The sequence below is a fragment of the Scomber japonicus genome, chromosome 13 (assembly GCF_027409825.1).
Source record: "Scomber japonicus isolate fScoJap1 chromosome 13, fScoJap1.pri, whole genome shotgun sequence".
Lineage (NCBI taxonomy): Eukaryota > Metazoa > Chordata > Actinopteri > Scombriformes > Scombridae > Scomber > Scomber japonicus.
The window spans coordinates 3,321,186-3,335,488 of record NC_070590.1 but is presented as its reverse complement, the minus strand read 5'-3'; positions in this window follow the sequence as shown (position 1 = coordinate 3,335,488).

Below are 14,303 nucleotides of genomic sequence, written 5' to 3'. Positions count from 1 at the left end.
CAGCCTGAGCTTCTTCAGAGCAGTTTTCTACCTGACAGTAGGTGAATTAGTGTCAATCTGACGGATCACAAATGATCATCATCATATTTTAAAACACTGCTTGATGTCGAAGCCTCAGACAGAAAGCGGCAGCACGGCAATTTGTTTAAATGTCAGATCCTCGCTGCCACGAAGCAAAGCTAATAATGGTCTGAGATGATTATAATCATTCCCAGCTCGGGTTTCCATTAAAGGTAAAGAGCCTCGATAACAATGTGGCAGGCAGGTGGTGATTAGCTGAAAAGGACAGTTGTTCAAAACACCAGGGAGGAAGGGAGGGAGGAAAGGAGGGAGGGAGGAAGGGAAAGGAGGAAGGAAAGGAGGTAGGAAGAAGGAAGGAAAGGAGGTAGGGATAAGGAAGGAAGGGAGGAAGGAACGAGGGTAGGAAGGAAGGGAGTAAGAAGGAAGGAAAGGAGGGGAGAAAGGAAGGAAGGAAAGAAAGGAGGGAGGGAGGAAGGGAGGGAAAGGAAAGGAAGGAAAGGAGGTAGGGATAAGGAAGGAAGGGAGGAAGGAACGCGGGGAGGAAGGAATGAAAGGAGGGAGGGAGGAAGGGAAAGGAGGAAGGAAGGAAGGGAGGAAGAAGGAGGGATAAGGAAGGAAAGGAGGAAGGAACAAGGGGAGGAAGGAAGGGAGTAAGAAGGAAGGAAAGGAGGGGAGAAAGGAAGGGAGGAAGAAGGAAGGTATGAATAAAAGAAGGGAGGAAGAAGGAAGGAAAGGAGGTAGGGATAAGGAAGGAAGAAAGGGAGGAAGGAAGGAAAGATGAGCATCTCAGAGACAAACACCTTGATGATGATGATGATGGCGATGATTCAGCCTTCTGCAAAAGGTTATAAAAGGAGAGAGAGGAGGCCATTCAAGACTCTTTCCACAATGTGCTCTCTAGTAATAAAAAGATCTGTGGAGAGAGAGGGGGGGGGGGGGGGGCAGAGAGAGGGGGAGAGAGAGAGGGGGGGAGACGGAGAGAGAGACAGAGAGAGAGAGAGGAGAGACAGAGAGAGAGGGAGAGAGAGAGAGAGAGAGGGGGGGGAGACAGAGAGAGAGGGAGAGAGAGAGACAGAGAGAGAGAGAGACAGAGAGAGAGAGAGACAGAGAGAGAGAGGGGGGGAGAAACAGAGAGAGAGAGGGAGAGAGACGGAGAGAGAGAAACAGAGAGAGAGAGAGAGAGGAGAGCGACAGAGAGAGAGAGGGGGGGGGGAGAGGGGGGAGAGAGACAGAGGGAGAGAGAGGGAGAGAGAGAGAGAGGGGGAGAGAGAGAGAGAGAGGGGGAGAGAGAGAGAGACAGAGACGGAGAGACAGAGAGAGAGAGAGAGAGAGGGGGAGAGAGAGAGAGACAGAGACGGAGAGACAGAGAGAGAGAGAGTGGGAGAGAGAGTGAGAGAGAGACAGACTCCTCGGCGCTCCTCAGCAACCACTCTTGCTCTCTTTGACATCTTTGTGTGCTTTCATTGTTCATTTTATTATTATATTATTGATTTTACATCATTAGATCCTGTTTTTCTTTTTTTTAATACCTCAAACTGAAATACCTGGATTCTTACAAAACCATGAGACGATAATATCTGAGTAGTGAAGCATGTTGCTGGTTGTTAGTTTTAAATAAAAACAGCATCTAAACTATTACTATTACATCAACTTCTATTATTTACAGTGTGCTACAGGAAGTGTGTGCATATAAAATAATATGTAACACACAACTACACAGACTGACAGATCTATGGGAATATATAATATAAGGGAGGAAGAAGGAAGGAAAGGAGGGAGGAAGGAAGGAAAGAGGGGAGGAGGAAGGAAGGAACGAGGGGAGGAAAGAAGTGAGGAAGAAGGAAGGAAAGGAAGGAAGGGAGGAAGGGAAAGGAGGGAGGAAGATAAGAGGGGAGGAAAGGAGGTAGGAAGGAAGGAGGAAGGAAGGGAAAGGAGGGAGGAAGGAAGGAAGAGAGGAAGCAGAAAGGAAATGAGGGAGGAAGGAAAGAGGGGAGGAAAGGAGGTAGGAAGGAAGGAGGAAGGAAGGGAAAGGAGGGAGGAAGGAAGGAAGGGAGGAAGGAAAGAAGAGAGGAAGAAGAAAGTAAAGGAGGGACGGAGGAAAAGAGGAAGAAGAAAGGAAAGGAGGTAGGAAGAAGGAAGGAAAGGAGGGGGGAAGGAAGGGAGGGAGGAAGAAGGAAGGAAAGGAGAGGGGAAGGGAGGAAGCAGAAAGCAAAGGAGGGCGGAAGGAAAGAGGGGAGGAAGGAAGGAAGAAGAAAGGAAAGGAGGGAGAAAGGAAGGAAGAAGAAAGGAAAGGAGGGAGAAAGGAAGGAAGGGAGGAAGAAGGAAGGAAAGGAGGGAGGAAGGAAGGGAGGAAGAAGAAAGGAAAGGAGGTAGGAAGAAGAAAGGAATGGAGGGAGGAAGGGAGGAAGAACGAAGAAGAACGCAAAGGAGGGAGGAAGGAAGGAAAGAAGGAAGGAAAGGAGGGAGGAAGGAACGAGGGGAGGAAGGAAGGAAGGAAGGAAAGAAAGTAGGTAGGAAGAAGGAAGGAATGGAGGTAGGAAAGGAAGGAAGGGGGAGGAAGAAGGAAAGAAGGAGAGAAGGAGGGAGAAAGGAAAAGAGGGAGGCAAGTAGGAAAGGAAGGAAGGTAGGGGGGAGGAAAGAAGGAAAGAAAGAGAAGGAGGGCAAAAGGAGAAGAGGAAGGCAAGAAGGACAGAGGAAAGGAAGGAAGGAGGGAAGGAAAGAAGGAATAGTCAAAACAGACGGGGCCAATTTGACTCGGGAGGACGACAGCAGTAGGAGTTCATCGATTATTTAACGGATTTAAATTCAGAGTTTGATTCATTTTCTCTTTTTTTAAACATTTCTGTGGAGGTGTAAAAAGGTCTGATATGTGAGGTCTTTCTTGTCATCTCGGTTGATAAGCGGCCATTTATTTATTTTAAACTCGACACTGATGATTAAATTATAACGTTTCTTTGGCAGATATCAGAGACGTTGACACCCAGACACTTTTTCGACACTGAATAAAACAAAAAAACACCACGCAGACAAACCACAGCGATGTCAAACCACTGACTCAACTCTCTAATATCGAGAGACGACGGAGAGGGGAAAGGAGGGGAAAGGAGGAAGCAGAAAGCAAAGGAAGGAAGGGAGGAAGAAGGAAGAAAAGGAGGAAGGAACGAGGAGAGGAAGGAAAAAGGAAGGAAAGGAGGGAGGAATTAAGGGAGGAAGAAGGAAGAAAAGGAGGAAGGAACGAGGAGAGGAAGGAAAAAGGAAGGAAAGGAGGGAGGAATTAAGGGAGGAAGAAGGAAGGACGGAAAGGAGGGAGGAAGAAACAAAGGGGGGAAGGAAGGGAGGAAGAAGAAAGGAAAGGAGGTAAGAAGAAGGAAGGAAGGAAAGGAGGGGGGAAGGAAGGAAGGAGGAAAGAAGGAAGGAAGGGAGGAAGAAAGAAGGAAAGGAGAGGGGAAAGGAGGAATTATAAAGCAAAGGAGGGAGGAAGGAAAGAGGGGAGAAAGGAAGGAAGGGAGGGAGAAAGAAAGAAAAGGAGGAAGGAAGAAGGAAAGGAGGGAAGGGAAGAAGGAAGGAAGGGAGGAAGGGATTGGGTTGACACCCAGACACTTTTTCGACACTGAATAAAACAAAAAACACCACACAGTTACCGTGGCAACCGCCTCTGCCTTGTTTACATATAGTAAAAAGAGAGAAAACCAGCCCTCTCCCCCCCCTGCCCCGCCCTCCTCCCATAAACATATACTGTCAGGTCGTCACGGCAACAGCTGAGCATTGGCTGCCCCTCTGATTAGTGCGTCTGGGCGACCGTGTTGTCACGCCAACCACGCCCACCGTTACATCACAGCCTCACAGCTGGATGAAGTGAGCCTTTAAAAAAAAAAACGACATTAAACCTTTAAATCTAACATTAAGTCTGCAAACAGAACCAAAAAAACTAAAATTAAATAGTATAATTAAGTAGGTGTTTGTTTTTTTTTAAAGGCTACACTCTCCGACACCTCAGGATTGGGTCACTGCTTTTTGCAGATGATGTGATCCTGTTGGCTTCATCAGACCGTGACCTCCAACTCTCGCTGGATCGGTTCGCTGCCGAGAGTGAAGCGGCCGGGATGAGAATCAGCACCTCCAAATCTGAGTCCATGGTGGAGGGTGGAGTGCACTCTCCGGGTCGGGGATGAGATCCTGCCCCAAGTGGAGGAGCTCAAGTACCTCGGGGTCTTGTTCACGAGTGAGGGAAGGATGGAGCGTGAGATCGACAGGCGGATCGGTGCGGCGTCTGCAGTAATGTGGGCTCTGCACAGATCCGTCGTGGTGAAGAGAGAGCTGAGCCGAAAGGCAAAGCTCTCGATTTACCAGTCGATCCTCGTTCCTACCCTCACCTATGGTCTTGAGCTTTGGGTAGTGACCGAAAGAACAAGATCGCGGGTACAAGCGGCCGAAATGAGCTTCCTCCGTAGGGTGGCTGGGCTCTCCCTTAGAGATAGGGTGAGAAGCTCCAGTTATCCGGAGGGAGCTCGGAGTAGACCCGCTGCTCCTCCGCGTCGAGAGGAGCCAGATGAGGAGGCTCGGGCATCTAATCAGGATGTCTCCCGGACGCCTCCCTGGTGAGGTGTTCAGGGCACGTCCCAACGGTAGGAGACCCCGGGGAAGACCCAGGACACGCGGGAGAGACTATGTCTCTCGGCTGGCCTGGGAACGCCTCGGGGTCCCCCGGGAAGAGCTGGACGAAGTGGCTGGGGAGAGGGAAGTCTGGGCCTTTTTTTGGACGAGATTCTCCAAAAAAAGGCACAAAAAGGCACTAATAAAAACACCACAGGCAGGTTTGGAGGGTTTTTTATAGTCTTTTAATAACATAAAGTACATCAGCATGTCTCAAAGGATAAGGAAAGGAGTTTATTTAAGAAAAGAAGCGTGTGAGAAGCAAAAAGAAGAGAGAGAGGAAAAAACATGAATGTTAAAGAGAAATACATTTTTAAGGGGTGAACAGGAGAGAAGATGCAGTTGTTTTACGTTGTGAAAAGACAGATGTTGTTCTCACTTTAACCCTTTTGTTTTAAGTGATGACAGGGAGAAGTACTCAAAGTAGTTTTTTAGGTGGTGAGAGGGAAAGAAGTCTCGTTTTCGGCAGTGATAAAGGAAAAGTTGAAAGGTAACAGCGAAAGAAACTTCAGTTTTAGGGGGTTACAGTGTGATAACCTGCCCTCATTTTAGGGGGTGACCAGGGGAGAAGATACAGTTGTTCTAGGTTTAACAAATAAGAAGTTGCAGTTGTTTTAGGCTGTGACAAGACATAAACTATACTTATTTTAAGTTAAAAGAGAGAAGTTTGGTTTTTTTTTAGACGGTATGAAGGAAAGAAGCTCCAGTTTTAGTTGGTAACCAGGAGATAAGTTGTACTTGAAGTAGTTGTAGTTTTTTTAGGGGGTTAGAGGGAAAGAAGTCTTGTTTTCAGCAGTGATAAAGGAAAAGTTGTACCTATTTTAGGTTGTGAGAGAATAGGGTGGCAGGGGAAATGTTGTACTTGTTTTAAGTAAAAACAGAGAGAGAGAGGTTGTAGTTTTTTTAGGGGGTGATCAGAGAGAAGCTGCTGTTTTTTAAGGAGGTAAAAGGGAAAGAAGCTCCAGTTTTTAGGGGGTTACAGTGCAAGGAGTTGCTTTTGTTTTTAGGGTGTGATCAGGAGAGAAGTTCTACTGTAATCTGAGATGTTGAACTTGTTTTTGGAGGAGTGTTTTAGCGGTGATAAGGGTTGATATTGTAGTTTCTTATAGGGGATAATAGGAAGAAGTTCTTGTTTTTAGGCAGCTATAAATGAGACACTTGTTTAATGAGGCATTTTGGGGACGCCCCATTGATTCGAGGACATGGATAACATGGAATAAAACAAACAAAATCTGATGCAGCCGCCTGTGAAACTTGCAGAAACTACATCCGCAGTCTTGTTTTCTCCTGTTAAAGCTCACAGAAAGCTCGCCTCTGTGAAGACGTAATTAGCAAAATGAGGCGGAGATGCAGCCGCGGTTAAGAATCACTGTCACAGAGTCTGAACTCATTTCCACTGATTAATGAGTAATTAGTGGCGGCTGCTCACCAAACCTTGCCGAACCAATTGATTGGACAACCTTTGGAGTATTCCCATCTGTTAGCCTAATTACAGTTAACCAACCAGCCTCGCCTCTCAACCATCACACCACTGCAACAAATTAGTTTAAAGGTCTCGTCAAAAAGAGCAAAAGCCCGTGGAATAAACGTTTCCATTTGAATTTAAAGACTGTGTAAAGTGAATTCAGAGATGTTCTTCTAAACACATTAAATAGGTCATAAATGTATTTCTAAAAAAGGTGTAAAAAGCATTTCAACCATTTAGATTTGAATTGTGGAGCTTCAAGATTTCTGTGTTCAGGATTTAGTGATTAGCATAAACCCGCCCCTGCTGCTGTAGAGGTAGAAATACATTCAGCACACACTACTACTACTACAGTCTACAGTTAGCCAGTTAGCTGAGTTAGCCGCTGAGCTAGCCGCCGAGTTAGCCGCCAAGTTAGCAGCAGGAAGCTCTCAGACATAGCGTCCATGTTTCTCGTAGAGGTGGTGACTTTGATTGACAGGTGACACTTGGTAAGGGGCGGGGCTTCAGCGTTTGGGAGCAGAGAAAGAGGCTGATTTTTACACAACTTTGAAGCCTAATTTCATATATTTGGCGATTTTGTAATCATTCAAATTTGGCAGGGTGGTTAACAACACACTTTTCTGTGGTATGTCAAACTCAGAACACATATTTATTCTTACTTTACACAGACTTTAAGGTAGAAGAATGTACAGTAATGTTTTCTGGGGTTTTCCTGGTAAAAATACATTAAGTTTTAGTATATGCACACTTATATTATATGGACTAAATCAAACTTTATTAATGCGTCCATGCCACTGTACATATCTCATAAGACAAAATGAGCACATGTTCTTAATATAACGAAAAACAGAGCAAATATTTATTTTTATTGCTGGAAAGATGATTGAATTTGAATCTTGTAGCACAAATTATTATAAATATTATGTGTTCAAATAATAATAATTTTTAAAACAAATCAGGAAATGAGTGTAGCTGTCAGTCAATCAGGGTCAAGACATGATGTTTAATTTAAGGATCTAAATTAAATGTATTCAGAGTCGCAGTGGATTTAAGAAACACAATCATGAAATCTGAATAATATGAGATATTTAAAGCTGAGCTGCTGAACCTGTCAATCATGTTGTAATGATGAATGTTTAGTGGTTAATTATCAGATTTAATAGACCTCAAAGCCGTTGTCAGGAGACCTCGGTGGAAAGGGGGACAGATGGAGCTCTGAAGCCGCGTTTGGGGGAGAATAAAACCATGAAGGAAAACAGCAGCAGTGATCATAAACGACTGAGTGATGATGTTTTAAATGGTTTATAAAGAGCAGAGTGAAACATCAGAGGGGAGAGGACAGGAAATGGACAAACATCCTCTCAGAGAGCGATAGTGTGAAGCAGAGGTAGGTCAGCAGTGTTAAAAGTAAATGCAGTGGCGACATCTAGTGGCGAAAGATGTGAACTGCAACAAAAACGGAAAATGTTAAAAAGCAGAAACAAGCAGCTTCTCTGCTCAATTTTTATTTCTTTTTTAAACCTCACATTGACTATTTAACAACTATTAAAATATGCTTTGTTCTTTTAATGCTTCAGACATTCAAGGAATCTTCAGAGAGGATAAAAATTAGGCAAAACCTTCAACTTCTCCCACATTGTTATGATGTTATTGTTTAAATTTTTTTTTTCTAATTAAATTATTAATACATAGTCGTACATTTCCTTCTCTGGCTTTATTTGCTTTCTTGCACTGCCAGAAAGTTTGGAGCCAAATATCTCAGGCATGTTTTAGTCTTTTTTTCCTCCATTATGAACAAAATGTCCTATAAATATAATAAAATCAATGTTATCTGCTTCAGTTTCATGGGATCAACTTTTTAGACATTAACCCTCCTGTTGTCCTCCCGGGTCAAATTGACCCCATTTGTTTTGACTGTTCCTCCCTCCCTTCCTTCCTTCCTTCCTCTTTTTCTTCTTTCATCCCTTCCTCTCTCCTTTCCTTTCTTCCTTAATCCCTCCCTCCTTTCATTCCTTCCTTTCCATCCTTCTTCCTCCCTTCCTTCCTCCCTCTTTTCCTTCCTTCTTCCCTTCCTCCCTCCCTCCCTCCCTCCCTCTTTTCCTTCCTTCTTCCTTCCTTCCTTCTTCCCTTCCTCCCTCCCTCCCTCCCTCTTTTCCTTCCTTCTTCCTTTCCTTCCTCCATCCATCCCTCTCTCCCTCCCTCCCTCCCTCCCTCCCTCCCTCCCTCCCTTCCTCCCTCTTTTCCTTCCTCCCTCTTTTCCTTCCTTCTTCCTTTCCTTCCTCCCTCCCTCCCTCCCTCCCTCCCTTCCTTCCTCCCTCTTTTCCTTCCTTCTTCCTTTCCTTCCTTCCTTCCTCCCTCTTTTCCTTCCTTCTTCCTTTCCTTCCTTCCTCCCTCCCTCCCTCCCTCCCTCCCTTCCTTCCTCCCTCTTTTCCTTCCTTCTTCCTTCCTTCCTTCCTCCATCCCTCCCTCCCTCCCTCCCTCTTTTCCTTCCTTCTTCCTTCCTTCCTTCCTTCCTCCATCCCTCCCTCCCTCCCTCCCTCCCTCCCTCCCTCCCTTCCTTCCTCCCTCTTTTCCATCCTTCTTCCTTTCCTTCCTCCATCCATCCCTCCCTTCCTTCCTCCCTCTTTTCCTTCCTTCTTCCTTTCCTTCCTTCCTTCCTCCCTATAAATATAATAAAATCAATGTTATCTGCTTTCAGTTTCAGGGTCACGCTCTCGTTGCTTATGGGGAAGTTTAAATAGATCTTGGTGCTGCAGAGAAACCCACAAACACTATTTGCTTTTCCAAATTAAATAGATATTTGGTTAATTATGGCCTGGAAATACTGCCTGAAAGAGAGAAAGTGATGATAAGCTAGCTATAATAGATTAGGTTTGTTCTTTACTTGTTGAGATGAGCTGATACCACACATACTGTTCATATTTGTGTTCCAGTGTATTCATGGAAAACTGAGTGTGTGGGGTTAGTATGAGCAGCACCAGGTGTGTTTAATCAACCTCTCTTTGTCTCTGCAGTAGCGGCTGGACTGAAACAGGCTCCACAGCTGAAGACAAGAGCCTGACATTTACATTTCTGTTGTATTTAAGCTTCTTATTTGGTGGAGATGAAATAAAAATGACATTAATTGCCTAGTGAAGAAACAGAAAGTGTGTGATAGTAAAAGTTAAGACTGACTTCACATCACCTCATGAGCTTTTTCTAAGAGTAGTCACTTAATTTAATATAATATATAATCAAATAACAAACATGGCTTCTCTCATTAACCTCATTAAAGCCATTCATTAAAACACAGTGTACATCATCACAGGAAGCAGGACACATGGACAGAGGTTTGGATTGAAGCCTGTTAGAGCGTGAAAGGTTACTGCAGGTCAAACTGAGCGAGACTGAGCGAGACTGAGCTTTAATAAATGTGGATGGCTATCAGTGTCGGACTGCGTGGCATCAGTTTGAAGCTGTCAGATGAATGTAAATGAAACCGGAGACGAGACATCAGCTTGAAATCCATCTGCAGCAGAGTCGTTTCGCTTCCATGGTTTTTTAACTCGGATGTTTTTCCCCTTAAATTTGATCCAAAACTTACAAATGGTCGCTGTCGATGGACGAGACTCACAGTGGATTGATGATCAAAGAATCTGACAATGTAAAAAAAAGGCCTTAACCCTTTATAGGACAAAGGAAGGGAGGAAGGAAGGAAGGATGGAGGAAAGAAGGAAGGAAGGAAGGTAGGGGGGAGGAAAGAAAGAGAGAAGGAGGGAGGGAGGAAGGGAAGAAAGAAGGAAGGAAGGAAGAAGAAAGGGGGATGGAGGAAAGAAGGACAGGAGGAGAGAAGGAGGGAGGGAGGAAGAACAGATGGAAGGAAGGAAAGGAAGAAGAAAGGGGGATGGAGGAAGGAAAGAAGGAAGGGGGGAGGGAGGAAGAACAGATGGAAGGAAGGAAGGAAAGGAAGGAAGGACGGAGGAAATAAGGAACGAGGGATGGAGAAAGGAAAAGAGGAAGGGAAGAAAGAAGGCAGGGAGGAAGGAAGGAGGGAAGGAAGGAAGGAAGGAAAGAAGGATATTTTGGGATATTTACAGAAGTTACCAAATATAATTATTTGCCCAATAAAGGGTTAAAAGGACCTGAAAAGCCTGTTTGGATGCAAATTAGATGAGATGGATGAGTGTAGACGTCCAGTTTTAACCCTTACAAACTGTTTGGGTCAAATCTTTTACATTTAACAGCTGTAGAAACACCCAAATGTCTTTTATTTTGAAATTATTGCTTTTTGTGAATTGATATGAATGGAAGTGATTGTGGAAGTGATATTATCTCATATTGATCTCTGCCTCCTGAATCCCCAAATGTCTTTTATTTTGAAATTATTGCTTTTTGTGATTTGATATGAATGGAAGTGATTGTGGAAGTGATATTATTTCATATTGATCGCTGCCTCCTGAATCCCCAAATGTCTTTTATTTTGAAATTTCATGACTTTTCCTTAAAGTGGCCCGAAATGCATAAAAATTAAAATATTTTAAAATGTTATATTTTTGTATAGATGCTACAAATGTTAGTCCATTGAGGCTGTTCTGGGTCAGATTATCTCTGTATCTATGTCCATGTGTTTTAGTGAAATGAATAGTTCATAGTTTTAATAAGATAGTAGTTATGAGGATTTCTTTTTATGATGTAGCAGTGAAGACTGATGGCTCTAATGGTTCTACAATAAACCCCACACTTCCACAAAGCTCTGCTCATTTTACCTTTACATAGAAAATAACATTTAACCACCAAAAAGAGATGAAAACACGACTAAAAGAGACACAAAATGACTAAAGAAACCTAAAAACTACCAAAAAGAGACATAAAAATGACTAAAAACAACCTACAGCTAGTTTGAGTGACATCTGCCAACTGGTTACCATGGTAACGATGAGATGGAGCGACTAAAGAGACTCAAAACTACCAATAAAATAACATTTCCATCATTATGTCTATGTTATATTTTCATGTCTGAGGTAAAATAGGACATGATATTGTGTGATAGGAGCTAAAGAATACACTCTCTCTGCTCTCTGAGACATGAATCAAGGTTTAATCACATTTATTGATCAGTCAGATTATCGACTATTGATGCTTTCTAAACACATTTGGTATGTAGACTCTTTTTATGAGAGGAACAAACTGAGAGGAGAGAATATGAACAGCATGTAAAGGGTTAACCTAATAGTAACTGTGCAGCAGTGTTATGAATGAATGAATGAAGGAATGAACGAATGAACGAATGTATGAATGAAGGAATGAATGAATGAATGAGACAAAATGAGCAAAATCAAATCAAGAGTTGCATATTTATTGACTAATTGAGCCTCGTTCATACAGATCTGAATCAAACTGAGTATATTAGATGTGAGCATGTCCAAACCGGGTCCACGATGAAAAGCATCCGAACATCAGGAATCAGCTGATCTGCCGACGGACGGACAAAATGATCTGCAGAGGGTTTTTTTTTCCTTTAGAGAAGCTGGATTCGTCCCTTCAGGTGAACCAGAGGTGTCAAACTCATTTTCATTCAAGGGCCACGTACAGCCCACTCTGATCTCATGTGGGCCGGATCATTAAAGAGATGGAAGGAAAAGAAGGAGGAAAGGAAGGAAGAGAATACAGGAAGGAAAGATGGAAGGAAGGAAGAAAGGGAGCAAGGACAGATGGAAGGAAGAGAAGAGAAGACAAGAAGGAAGGAAGCAAGGAAAAGAAGACGGATGGAGGGAAGGAATGAAGGAGGAGAAGAAAGAATACAGGAAGGAAAGATGGAAGGAAAGAAGGAAGGAAAAGAAGATAGAGAGGAAGAAAGGTAGGAAGGACAGACGGAAGGAAGGATGGAAGGGAGGAAGAAGGAATAAAAGGATGGAGAAGGAAGGAAGGATGGAAGGAAGGGAGGAAGGAAAGGAGGGAGGGATGAAGGAAGGAAGGAGGGAAGACCGATGGAAGGAAAGAAGGAAGGAAAAGAAGATAGAGAGGAAGAAAGGTGGGAAGGACAGACAGACGGAAGGAAGCAAAAGAGGAAGAAGGAAACTGGGCCGGACTGGACCTCTCGGCGGGCCGGTTCTGGCCCACGGGCCGCATGTTTGACACCCCTGCTCTACACACACACACACACACACACACACAGGTGTAATATTATTGCCTCGGTGTATTGGGTTTTATTCTCTACAGGAAGTTACAGCAGAAGAAGGCTAACACTGTGTTTGCTAATATCCAAAAAGCTAGCACACTTTCTGACAGGTATTAAAAACACACACCTCTAAATTCCCACTGTGGTTAAGGGTCCTCAAAGGGAGCGCTGCAACTAAACATCACATCAATTACAAAATAAAATTAAAAAAAAAAAAAAAAAAAAATCTAAATAAAATACATGTGGTGCTTTTATTTTGTATTTTTTTTTTTTTTGCATTGGCACAGAATAAAAGCAGACGCGGGTCAGAGCGCTTTCAAAATAAAATGAGTGTCAGTGTTTGTTTGAAGCTGCTCGGAGGAACACATTAAAGGATTTAATTTAAGACACAGTAAAGTTTATTATTAATGTGTTATTTTTAGATTTTTAGACTTCAGTTTCTGCCTGAATAAAAGATCCCAAACCTGCTTCACTCCACTCTGAAGACGACATTTCTACTCTACTAGAGCTGGGCCAAAAAAAATAAATCGTTTTTTATATTAATTGCATTTTTTTTCTGCCGATTTTTAAAAATCGATTTTTATTCATTTATTTATTTTCATTTTATTTATTTATTTTTTAAATTTCATTTTCTAAGGACCAGCTAAATGTAGCAGTTTAGTTTATTGTAAGATGTTGGTGGATGAGGATGTTTTTTGTGAGGGCAGGTGCACAGATTTCAAAATAAAATAAAAACTATTTCAATTAATTATATTAAATTTTGGATAAATATGGGTCAAATCTTCTGGGTCACATTAGGGGGAAGTTGTCAAATTTGACCAAAAAAAAAAGAAAGATTTATCTAACAGTGAATATAAATTTTAGGTTGTTGTTTATATGCCATCACACTCTATGGTTCCAGTAATGATGCAGGTTATTGTTTCATTTTAAATGTATAAAACAGGAAGGTGTTAATATTGTAAAAGTGAAGAAACTTTACTTCCTGTCTAGAAGTGAAATAAATGCTGAACTTTTAAAGAAAGATCCTGATAGAGTATGATAACTATGAGTATTTAATATTTATTTTATTTATCATAATTAGTTAATTAGAGTAGTTAGAGTCCTGAAGAAGAGTTAGGGAAGCAGATGTTTAAGGTTTCAGACTTGTATAATTTTAAGTTAAACCCTTTTTAAGATTTAAAGGTTATAAATTTGAGTTTAAACAGATGAATTAAGAGTCACTCAAACTTTCCTCGAGGCAAACTTTGGATTATTTCCTCTGTAATTATTAAATCTTGTAGTTTTTTTATACCAGCAGGGATTTAATGATGATAAATCCTAACCATCTGGTTCTCTGAGCAGATTAAAACAAAGACAAACAATAAAAAATAAAAATAATAATTACATATATGATATATATCAGCAGTTTGGCCCAAGTTTACTCCCAGCTGTTCATCCCACCCTCCCTCTGTCATCTAAGCAGCCTTAATTATCCTTAAAATTAGTATTATAGGCCTCCCTCACCTCCAAACAGGAAGTGAGCCCAAGAAACAGGAAGTGAGCCCACAAACAGGAAGTGAGCCCACCGCTGTCCCCCCAAAATAAAGCCCCGAATATGAATATGAACGAGCAAGGTGAAGACTTCTCATAAGAATCATACAAAGTGTTAATCTTTATTATTTTTTCTGTCTCTACTGAGCTTCATGTTCGTCACCTTTAAACCTTTAAAAGGCCGAACTCTCCTAAAAAACTGGAAAAATATCTACAGTATATTCAACTAGATTATTTTATTTTATTTTATTTATTTTTTTATTTAAGCTTTTTGTTAATGGGTCAAAAATGATGGATTAAATGGAGCCAGGAGGCAGGAGGAGGGAGGGAGGGCTTGATGGAGAAGCTGCTGTTTGATTCATAAGAAGAAGAAGAAATAAAATAAAATAACTAAAAAATAAAAAAACAAAATGCACGGGAGAGAAAAAAAGAGCAGATTTACAAGCCGTTTAATCTTAAACTCAAGTGTGAAAA